Raw genomic sequence first — 12500 nt, forward strand, 5'->3', positions numbered from 1 at the left:
CCAGGGTTTAATGAAAATCAATCATGAGTTTAATTATTCACTCTAAAACAATCTAATTCTCGTTTTCAAGAATTAAATGCATATTACAAATATTTTTCAAGAGGGAATTATAGAAAATCAATAAAAATAAGATATTCACGAAATATCTAATAAATGTTAAATATTTAATATTTAAAACTAATATTAAAATTGGAAATTTTCATTAAATTTGGAAACATTATTAGTAGTACTAATGGTTTATGAGACAGACGAAAGGGGATTGAAATTTGGGTGAGGGGTGATAGTTACATCCATCTCAGTACTTGAGTGGTACTTTATTTTATCTCTCCTGGAGTGACGGATGGTTGAGAAGATCTTGGTAAGATTTGAATTCAGAATGTAAAGCACCAGAATAAATACCACAAGTTATTTTTCTAATGCTCTTACAATTCGCCAGCTTGAATAGTAATAATAACAATAATAATGTTAATAATAATAATAATATTAATATATGGTTTCAAATCTTGTTACAAGGGCAACCATTTTGGGGGAGGGGGATGAGTCAATTACATCAACCCCAGTGTTTCACTGGTACTTAATTTATCGACAAGGCAAAATCGAACTCGGCGGAATTTGAACTTAGAACGTGAAGACAGAAAATGTTGCAAAGCATTTTGCCTGGCGTGCTAAAGATTCCACCAGCTCGCTGCCTTAAATAATAATAATAATAATAATAATAATAATAATAATAATAACTATTATTATTATTATTATTATTTCATTTATTTGCCATGAGGGCGAAAGATAAGAGGGACAATACAGAGAGGGACATAAAGGGCGGAGGTTTACATATAAGAATGAAATGATAAAAGATAAAAAGTGTACACGGTACACACTGGGAAAGAGGAGATGTGTGCAGAGCATACAGAAGTACAAAAAAAAATGTGGGCGTGGGGAGGATGATAGAGGTGTGGTCCTCTTGATACAGGAATGCCTCTAGAGATAATCGAGGAATCCTACCGTCTGAGATTTCCCTGAACTTTGACTTCCAGACAGACAAGGTATTAAAGCACCAAAGGCCGGATATAGTAAACTTTAGGAGGGACAAACAAGCGTGCCTAATAACTGACATGGTAGTGCCAGGAGATCAACAAATCACCATAAAAGAAAGAAAAAAGGTTGATATGGAAACATGAGAATTGAAATCGCTGAGATGTGGCAGCTATGAGAGTCGAACATAAAGGTTGTCCCTACTGTCATCGGAACTTGGGCTCAATACCACCCAATCTGAAAAAAAAAACATCTGAAAACCTTAGAAATACCCTACAATCTAGATGTATTGCAAAAGTTGGCATTACTTGGAACTGCATGCATATTGTGTAAAGTACTGTCTGTCTAAGGTCCTTGTTGTGACCTGACAAACAGTACAAACACCCGGTAGACGCAGTATCTTCAATCAACAACCTCACGATATTGTTTACTGTGCAACGTTGATAATAATAATATTAAGTATGAAATAACCCAGTTATGGAAAATGAAGAAGGTGAAGATAGTGCAAATTATTGTCGAGCCCTTGATGACAGTATCAGAAGGCATCAAGAGGAGTATAAAGGAAATTGGAATAGAATGCCCAGTAGAACTGTTACAAAAGATTTGCTTCCTTGGCACAGCCACAATAATCAGGAAAGTATTAGATAGTTGAAAAGAATGAATAGCATGGCACTGTAGGCTGCAGGTAGTAAGCCCGCTACGCATACAAGACTCCAGGAGCTCCAACAAAACTTGTGATAAAGAGAAAATAATAATAATAATAATAATAATAATAATAATAATAATAATAATATTTCTTTTTAAGGGTAAATCCAAATTAAATAACAACTGATTCTGTTGGGAGGGCATTCAGTGTGATAAGCTCACATGTTTTAATGTTATTAATCCTCTTCAGCGAAAGCATATATATATCTATTAAACTGTTCTGATTTCAAGATGAAAGCAATGAGCATGTTTTTCATTTACACTTATCATCTTCTGTGCATGCATATACATCATACAACATAGTTTAGAAGACAGCAACTATCATTAACTCTGTTATTAACGTATTTCTGTTAAAATGCATTGCTTTTTTTTTATTCAGTAAAATAACTTCCACTATAGCCTCTGGCCAACCAAAGCCTTGTGAGTGGATTTGGTAGACAGAACCCGAAGTTAGCCTGTCCTCCCTTTATATATTTTTGCACCAACTTTCTTCTTGCTTTTTCTGCGTTTTTGTCTTTTCTTACTGTCCAGTGTCCTTGTTTTTAAAAATTATATATAATGTGTAAACAGAGCCTGAAAAACTGTTTTAAGATACATACCATATTTTATAAAGATGCCTGTTGGAGTATCATAATAGCATGAAACTATTAATAGCTCTTTTGGTTGCATATATATATATATATATATATATATATATATATATATATATCTGTTTGGAGGTTAAAAGTTATGGCTGGTCAGAGTGATATATATATATATATATATATATATATATATATATATATATATATATATATATATATGCACGTATGTATGTATCTATGTACATGTACCTTTGTGTTTGTGTTGTGTTTGTCCCTTACCATTACTTGAAATCTGGTATTGGTTTGTTTACATCCTAGTACACTAGTATTTCAGCAAAAGACGCTGATAGAATGAGCAGCAATTGTAGAAAACTAAAACAAGTACTGGGGTTGATTTGCTTAACTAAAGCGGTGCCCCAGCATGGCCCCAGTTTAATGACTAAAACGAGTAAATAATCGTTTCTACTAAAGGACACTTTGTGGGAGGGGGCAAGTTAATTATATGGATGCCAGTGTTCACCTGACACTTATTTTATCAACCCCCAAAAGGATGAAAGGCAAAGTTGAGCTTGGTGGAATTTGAACTCAGAACATAAAGACAGATGAAATGCCACTCAGCATTTTGTCCAGCATGCTAACGATTCTGCCAGCTCACCACCTTGAAACAAGTAAAATGGTTTTAAATTTTGGCACAAGGCTAGCAAGTTCAGGGAAGGAGCAGGTTGATTACATTGATCCCACTTTTCAACTGATACTTAATTTATCGATCCCAAAATGATGAAAGATAAAGTTGATCTTGATGGAATTTGAACTCAGAATGTGAAGACGGGTGAAATGGAACTAAGCATTTTGTCTGGCGTGCAAATGTTTCTGTCAGCTCGCTGTCTTGAAACAAGTAAAGAATGAAAAATGTTTTCTTTTCTACTTTAGGCACAATGCCTGAAATGTTGGGGAAGGGGAGACCAATCGATTAGATCGACGCTAATATGCAACTCGTACTTAATTTATTGATCCCGAAAGGATGAAAGGCAAAGTCGAACCTTGGCGGAATTTGAAGTCAGAACATAAAGACAGATGAAATACCGCTAAGCATTTCGCTTGGCGTGCTAGCGTTTCTGCCAGCTCGCCGCCTTAAATGAAAGATATATTATAAGTTTCTTTCTGTCTCTGTCTACCAAATTTATTCACAAGCCTGGAACACTACAAATACTATTTCAGTTTTGCAAATTTTATCTTCAGACAATTTTCGTAACCAATTTATTTTTTCTTTCAAAATTTCCATAGCTTTTAGACAATTCTTTGATGTATTTGCTATCATGCAATCTTCAAACGTTAATGTTTCTTGACATTAAATGATAACCAATTCTTGAACTTTGGCACTGTCTGTCAGCTTGTGAAAAACATACTGGGAGATAGTAGACTAGTTGCGTTAAGTGAATAATTTTCATCTACCATTATTTATATGCAAATTAATTGTTAAAAAAAAATATTTTATGGCATACAAGTCGAATTTTTCAAAATTTACAAAATTTACTGCCAATAAAGATTGTTCGACTTATACATCAAAGAACTATGCAGGACCAAAATTGGGAGCAAAAGTATATTTTGAAAGATCCCTGTCATATGATGGCAATTATGTGATGGTCATCATATGATGGCGATCTTTTCTGATGTCAACACAATGCCATATGTCAAATTTCTCTCAATACAACAATTCTTTAAAAAGATTTCTTTAATGTTTGCTGACCTACCAACAAAAAAGAGTAAAAATTAATCAACCATAGAAATTATTTGTGAATTTTTTCCTATAAAACTTTATTAACTGAATTGGATTAAAAGATAAAAGAATTGTAAATTTATGTATATATATTTACATATATCTATATATATATTTAGAATGTATATACATATGTCTATATACATATGCATATTTTGAATATATATATATATATATATATATATATATATATATATATATATACATATGTCTATATACATATGCATATTTTGAATATATATATATATATATATATATATATATATATATATATATATATATACACATATACCTATATACATATTTATAGGTGTATATATATCCTTATTTAGATTTGGTCTCATAGAAACACTCATACAAAAACACACAAAGACACACTTGTATGTAGATAAACATATAAATACATATATTTTTATCGATACACATAAATATGTGCAAATACAAATGTATGAATAGAAATATATGTTTATATCTGTGTGTGTGTGTGTGTGTGTGTGTGTGTGTGTGTGTGTATGTATATACACATATACATAACATTGATTTGCACAAGAAGGTAGAAACATTGATGTCTGGAAATCTAACAGGTTCAACAATGGACAGATATCGTGCTTTTGCACCTTTTTTGTACTGTAGGAGAGAATTTTTTTCTCTGCAGTAACTGTAGTGAATCTGCCTTTTAGCAGTTAAAATATGCCACAAACATATTTTAACTAATTTAAACTTTGCGCATGCCTAAACACTGGTTGGTACTATTATTGTAAATTTCACAACTTTGGTAGTCTACTGGCAGAAATCAATCGATGTTGACTGTATTTTAGTTAAAACCATGATTTGATTAGGTCTATCCAAAGTTACCTCTCTTTGGTATTTCCCATTGATAATGACAAAAGAGCTAGAAACATTGATGTCTGAGAACCTGACAGGTGGCAGCATTGGACACCTGTGGTGTTTTTATACCATTTGTTTTTATCATAAGAGAAATTTTTCTCCGTGGTAACTGCAATGAACTTGCCTTTAGCAGTTGATATATATCACAAACATCTTAACTAGCCTAAAGTTCAATTATGCCTAAACACTGCTTGACACTGATGTTGCTGTAATATGTTTATATATATTCAGTATTCGGTGTATATTCAGAGCAATGATTAGTAATATTACGAAACCGGTATGCTTTTGAATCTCTTAAACAACTCACAATAATGACTTTTATTACCTTTATTCCTACCTCAGTTCATCTAATTGTATATTTCTATCGTTACTTTTCATAAAAAGCCTTTACTTTTTTTGATTTCCAATGTGCATTTTCGTTTATGTTTCTGCTTACTTTCCCCTTACATTTCCACGTGTAGTTTCTATTTTGTTTTTGTAACATATTTCTATTATATATATATATGTGTGTTGAAAGCAAATGGTCTACTGGTTAGGATGGTTCACTCATGATTATGAGATCGTGGTTTCAATTCCTGAATTCCTGGATTGGTGTGTGTATTGTATTTATAAGCAAAACACTTCATCTCACATTGCTTTGCAATCGCTTTGACACTTGATGTGTGTTCCACTGTATGCTTGTACAGGCAATGTTGATTTGGTGGAGGGCATCAGTGTCACTCAGGCTCATCACAGACTTCGCATAAGACACATGTATAAAAGATAGTAACATACATAAAGCACACCGTAGACTTACATTTTCACTGATAATTTAACAGTAAGTAAGTTTGCTGTTTCTAACGAAAGAATGCCTCACATTTTTCCGCAATATTCCTGGCCCCAAATGGTTCATTTTTTATATCTAGCACTGTGTCTTTCTCCATTTCTAAGTTAAGAGTAAAAATAAGGCAACCATGCAAAACACAACTGATCTTTACACATAAACGCACAGATTAACAGCAATCAAATAACGAAAGCCGAGTGCACATCAAACATCAGTGATCTGACTGTTTCCTGTACTCTTGACAAGAGATGTCAGTTAGTCCTTTTCACCTACCAGGCTAGTATGTAATTAGCTCGAGTTTCTAGATAATTTTTCATTATTTTAACAATATTGTAGAACGGAAACTTTTCATTGAGTGGAATTTAAATCCTAATCTCTATAGAAATTTATTATTTCAAGAAAACATTGAATTTGTATTTTAATTTTTGCGATTATAGATAACAACTCGGTCTGTAACTTCTGAGCCCGAGTCAGGAGCGTGTGAACGATTTCGAGAGAACATCTGCTACGAATAATATTTTTTGACACAGGGCACATCTAAGACTGTTTTTACTTCAAAATTTTATGAATTTTTACTGATATTTGATACGGTGAGATTCACCATCGAAACGGGTAATATGTCATCACTACTACATGAACCTGAAGATTGCATAGTTTAATGTATGAAAGTACTAGTTCAACCAGAAAGGACATTTGATATTCTATCATTTCATTATATTATATTATCTTATATTATATTATAATAATATTGCAAATAAAACCTGAAAATCAATGTTGTAATTTCTTTGAGTAATATATTCTTCTATACACGACAGTACTCACGTGTGTGTGTGTATATATATATATATATATATAAGCGCGCCAAAACTAAGACTTTTGAATTTTAATCTTTATAATGGATAGAATCACGTGCACGCTTTCACTAGTTGAAGACAACTAGCACGAGATTCTGTTCGATTGTAAAAATATCGGCAATCTGTACTGAAGAAAAATAGACACTTTTATTTTGAAAGTGTTGATTTTGAAACTATAGTCTGCAGATAATCTAGGTATGTACAATTTTCACTAGTCTAGCCCGCCTGTTTTTGCTCCGTTGAATCCGTATTTGAGAATCTTTTAAGTGAGCTTCTTCTAGCATTTTGACAGACCGGTCACTGGTCAATCTTATATATACAAGTATATATATATATATATATATATATATATATATATATATATATATATATATATATATATATATATATGCAAATTGACACATGCCCACACACACTCATCTATTATTACTCTGCATGAATGAATGGTTTCAATAATTAATTATCAAAGCTACAAAAGAATAATGAGAGTATTGACAATAATATTTTTAAAATGCTAATTATACAGGAACAACTTTAAGAAGATTATGAATATTATTATAAAATCTTGCTTCCAAGATTAATGACAAATTATTGATGTTGTTTTCCTCGTGTCAATAGTTGTTGTTTTTGTTGTTGTTGTCAATAGATACTGTTGATATTGATGTTGTTGCTGTTGTCATTAATAGTTGTTGTTGTTGTTGGTGGTGGTGGTGTCGATAGTTGTAAAATGGTGCTTATTTTGCTGTGTGTATTTAGAGATATTACAGGATTAAAAATAAAAATAAAAAAATCTGCCAAAACATCAAGAATTAATTGACAATTGTTATAATTGTAGTTGTTGTTGTTCTTGTTGTTTAAGCCAACCAGGTCAGTTTTGATTGAACAGCAAATATACTATCAAAGGCTTTCCAGTCATGACTAACCACGTCCGACCATATCCAGCCATAACACCCTGCAGCAAGAATTCCCATGTCCAATGTATCTTTTATATTTTATTGGTTTCAGTCATTGGGCTATGGCCATGCTGGGGCACTTCCTTGAAAGCTTTAGTCAAACCAATCAACCCCAGTATTTATTTTTTAAGTTGTGTACTTATCCTATCGATCTCTGTTGCCAAACTGCTAGATTATGGGAACGTAAACAAACCAAAACTGGTTGTCAAGCAGTGATGGGAGACAAACCAAAGACACACACACACACACACACACGCACGAACTGGGCTGCCATACAGTTTCCATCTTCCAAATTCACTCACAAGGCATTGGTCAGCTTGGGGCTGTAGTCAAAGACATTTACTCAAGATGCCACACAGTGGGACTGAACCCAAATGCCATCTGTTTGCAAAGCAAGCTTCTTATAAATACACACTGTATTTTTTTTTAAATACTGTACATCTTGAGATTTGAGGAGAGATTTGGCTGCTATTGCTAAGATATTGCATGACTGTGCAGAGGTTCCTTCTACAGCAATGCATAGTTGTTGTTGCTTGCTTGTGGTGGTGTTATGGTGTTATAGTTGTTAAACCCTAGGTCAGCCCTGACCTAGTAGACCTATAAACAACCATGATCTGAATGCTATTTCTTGTAAGCACAGTTTGGTAATGTAGTCCTAGTTCCAAACAAGTCTACCTCATGGCAGGAAACAGGAAATAACTATGTTGGTTTATTTACGCTCCTATAACCTAGCAGTTTGGCAACAGAGATTGATAGGATAAGTACACAACTTAAAAACTCCCCCCTTGATCAAATGCCACATATCAGAAGAGGTTTCAAATAATGGTGTAGCACAGTCAACGGTGGTGCTCCAGCATGACTGCAGCTTTGAAGCTGAAACATTTTAAAGAATTAAATATATATATATATATATATATATATATATATATATATACATATATGTATATACATACATACAATATACACATGTATATACATATATATGTGTATATATATATATATATATATATATATATATATATATATATATATATACATGTATATATATACATACTTACAATATACATATATATATACATACATACATACAATATACACATATATATATATATATATATATATATATATATATACATACATACATTCATATATATACATATATATATGAATGTAAAATTCATAGTTCTTTCTGTCAGTCTGTGTGTCTAGCTTGCTTTTTCTCACTACACACACACAAAAGCATTTATAAATAAATATATATATATATATATATATATATATATATATATATATATATATACATACACACACACACACACACACACATATATATAAAATAACTGTACATAATATATACCATAATGATATTTATTCTTTCGGGTTTGTTTATAAAAATATTGTAAATATATATATACATACACATATATATGCACACACTCACATAGATACCCCAACAGACATATATATAACTTTACACATATGTAAAATTAAATTATTTCCAGTTTTATTGGGAAAAAATTAGTTTATCATTTTTTAATATAATGTGATTGTTTTCCTTAATCTACTTATATACATACATACATACATTCATATATATATATATATATATATATATGTATATATATATATATATATATATATATATATATATATATATATATATATATATATATATATATATATATATATATATATATATAGCAATATTGGTTATCTTACTGAAGCGTTGGAAACAAATACTTGTGAAGTTGATTGCATGTAATGTGTTTATGGAGAGGGAGAATAATTATGGGCAAAGGAAGAGGAGAAATATAACTTTAGAATCTTAAGAGACAGCATTGTATATATTAATGAATTTAGTTCACAGTATATCTGTTCTCATTATCATATTGTGCTGCTTTCATAAATGAAATTATACACACATGTTTATATATCTTTCATTCGTTTTCTCATTCGTTCTCTTTCTCCCTCCTACTATCTCTCCCTATCTGTCTCTCTCTGTATATATATATATATATAAGAGTGTATAAAGATTTATATACAGAGAGAAAACCCTTGACAGGACTTCTTACATGCTAAAAAGGACAGTTGAACCCAAGCCACAAAAAGAATAATTCTAAAGGCATGCTGATACTAGCACTAAAATGAATAGAAGCAAAAGAGTTATTAGTTAATCCCATACTCGAGTTTCCCTATTAATGAGCAAATAAATTAATCAGTCATCTGTAGTTAACACTTTGGCTGCATAATCAAATTTCATGGTCATTCCTGTAACAAAGTTAATTATCCAACAAAGCACAGAATTGATATTTTCTGCTTTTGCAATACTTTCTTTAGTATCTCCTGTAGGTATGGTTTTCATATCTACCCCTAAAAGTATTTGATTCTTACCCTATAAAGAAATATTTAGTGAAATATATCAAACAAATTAAGAAAATCTGAAAAATTGTCCCTTCTCAAATGTGTCACTGGGGGTCTCTGCTTCTTGCAGTATAAAGAGATGCTTTTTTTCAAAGTTATGGAGTAAAACTGCTTTCCATGGTTCACAATAATAAAAGTTTGAGCTGATATATTCACTTTCCATATTCAAGGTTAATAAAACCATTTGAGAAATTTTGAGAAGACACTCTGTATTGCAAAGAATTCTTTTATTCTTTATTTTAATTGTTTTGTTCTTTTATTCTTTTTCTTGTTCCATTCAATGAACTGCTACGCTGTGACACTTTCATGAAAGTTGAGTTAAAACAACTCCAATACTTATCTTTGAAGTCTGGTTCTTATTCTGTCAGAACTAACCAGGGGTCATAAACAAACCAACACCAGTTGTCAACATACAGATACCACACATATGCGCACACTTACATGTCAGGTTTCTGCACAGTTTGCATCTATCAACTTCTCAAGGTATTAGTTGACCTGGAGCTATAGAAGGAGACACTGACCAAAGGTGCTACACAGTGGGACTGAACTTGAAATCACATGGCTGGAAAGCAAACTTCTTAACCACACAACCATGCTTGTTTGATGATAATGGTGATGTTGATGATAATGATAATAATGATGTCTGTCTGTCTGTCTGTCTGTCTATCTGTATGTATGTATATGGCTGTATGGCAAGAAGTTTGCTTCCCAACCACATGGTTCTGCGTTCAGTCGCACTGTATGGCATCTTGAGCAAGTGTTTTGTGAATGGATTTGGTAGATGGAAACTGAAAGAAACCCATCAAATATATGTACGTGTGTGTGTGTCTGAGTTTGTCCTGCCCCACTTCTTGACAGCTGGTGTTGGTTTGTTTACATTCCCATAACTTAAGGTTTGGAAAAAAAACCCCAATAGAATGAGTACTAGGTTTTGAAAAAATAAGTCGTGGGGTCGATTTATTCGACTAAAAGTTCTTCAAGGTGGTGCTCCAGTATGGCCGTAGTCTAATGACTGAAACACATAAAAGGTAAAAGATGTATGTATATGTGAATATATGTTTGCATTTATTTATGTATGTATGTATGTATATGAATATGTGTATGTATAAATGTATGCTTGTATGTATATGTGGAAAATGTTTGTATGTATGATGTCTGTCTGCCTGCCAGTCTGTCTGCATGCATGGTGTCTGTCTGCACGTATAGGGTGTCTGTCGGTCTGTTTGTCTGTATGTATGGTGTCTGTCTGTATGTATGTGTGTATATATGTATGTGTGTGTATGTATGTGTGTTGTGTGTGTATGTATGTATGTGTATATGTATGTATGTATATATGTATGTATGTTTGTGTGTTTGTATGATGTCTGTCTGTCTGTATGTATGTCTGTATGTACGTATGTATGTATGTATGTATGTATGTATGTATGTATGCGTGTATCTATGTATGTATGTATGAATGTATGTATGCGTGTATGTATGTAAGTACGTAGTGAATATGGAAATAAAAGTCTCCACCAACTGAATTTGCAAGAAACTATAGTCTGAGAAGACTTACTTTAAAAAAAAAACTCCTAAAAACTTTGAAATCTAATGAGAAAAAAATTTCCCCCAAAATATTCCAATATTTGTGCCAAATTATTATCTGAGATTTTAGCTAAAATAAAATAAAATATAATAAAAAATGCTAGGAATTGTATTGCAGATAAACAATGCACAGATGAAGTCATACAGAAAATCTTGATGAAATAAATACTTAGAATTGTAGAATAAACTACAAACATGAAATAGATATAAATTCCTGGGTAAATCAGATGCTGAAGAATGGGTCTCTCTGTGGAATGGAAAGAAAATGGTTTGTTTTAATTGTTCTTTCTAAAAATGTTCTCCATGTTCTGTGTGGTTAAGAGGTTCAATTCTCAAACACAAACATGTAGTTCTGGTTTCAGTCCCACTGCTTGATACTGTGGGCAAATGTCTTCCCAGATTAACTAAGATGTTATGAGTGGGTATGCTTGACAGAAACTAAAAGAAGACAGTCATATATAAGCATGCACACACACACAAGTATAAATATATCTATCTATTGATATATATATATATATATATGTATATATATATATATATATATATATATATATATATATATATGTATATATATATATATATATATATATATATATATATGTATAGGTATATATATATGTGTATGTATATATATATGTATAGGTATATATATATGTGTATGTATATATATATATATGTGTGTATATATATGTATGTGTATATCTCTAGATGTATATGTATATTTATATATGTGTATATTTATATATGTGTATATTTATATATGTGTGTATATATATATATATATGTGTGTGTGTGTAAAAATTAAGTAATGAGGGTAGAAATTAATATTATTAAATATTAATTTAAACCAGTGGCCTAAGATACTTATAAAAATGTCCGAAG

General features: G+C 31.5%; 1 protein-coding gene and 1 long non-coding RNA gene across 3 annotated transcripts in view; one reads left to right on the forward strand and one right to left on the reverse strand.

Annotated features, from left to right (window-relative positions):
* The window catches only part of LOC106880106 (uncharacterized), a 513189-nt gene that overhangs the window by 31703 nt on the left and 468986 nt on the right, over window positions 1-12500 (reverse strand). The gene's annotated exons all lie outside the window — the stretch shown is intronic.
* LOC149133106 (uncharacterized) overlaps window positions 1-12500 on the forward strand; it is a 129888-nt gene that overhangs the window by 827 nt on the left and 116561 nt on the right. The gene's annotated exons all lie outside the window — the stretch shown is intronic.

This window comes from Octopus bimaculoides, chromosome 12 (genome assembly GCF_046866305.1).
Source record: "Octopus bimaculoides isolate indiv1 chromosome 12, ASM4686630v1, whole genome shotgun sequence".
Classification (NCBI taxonomy): domain Eukaryota; kingdom Metazoa; phylum Mollusca; class Cephalopoda; order Octopoda; family Octopodidae; genus Octopus; species Octopus bimaculoides.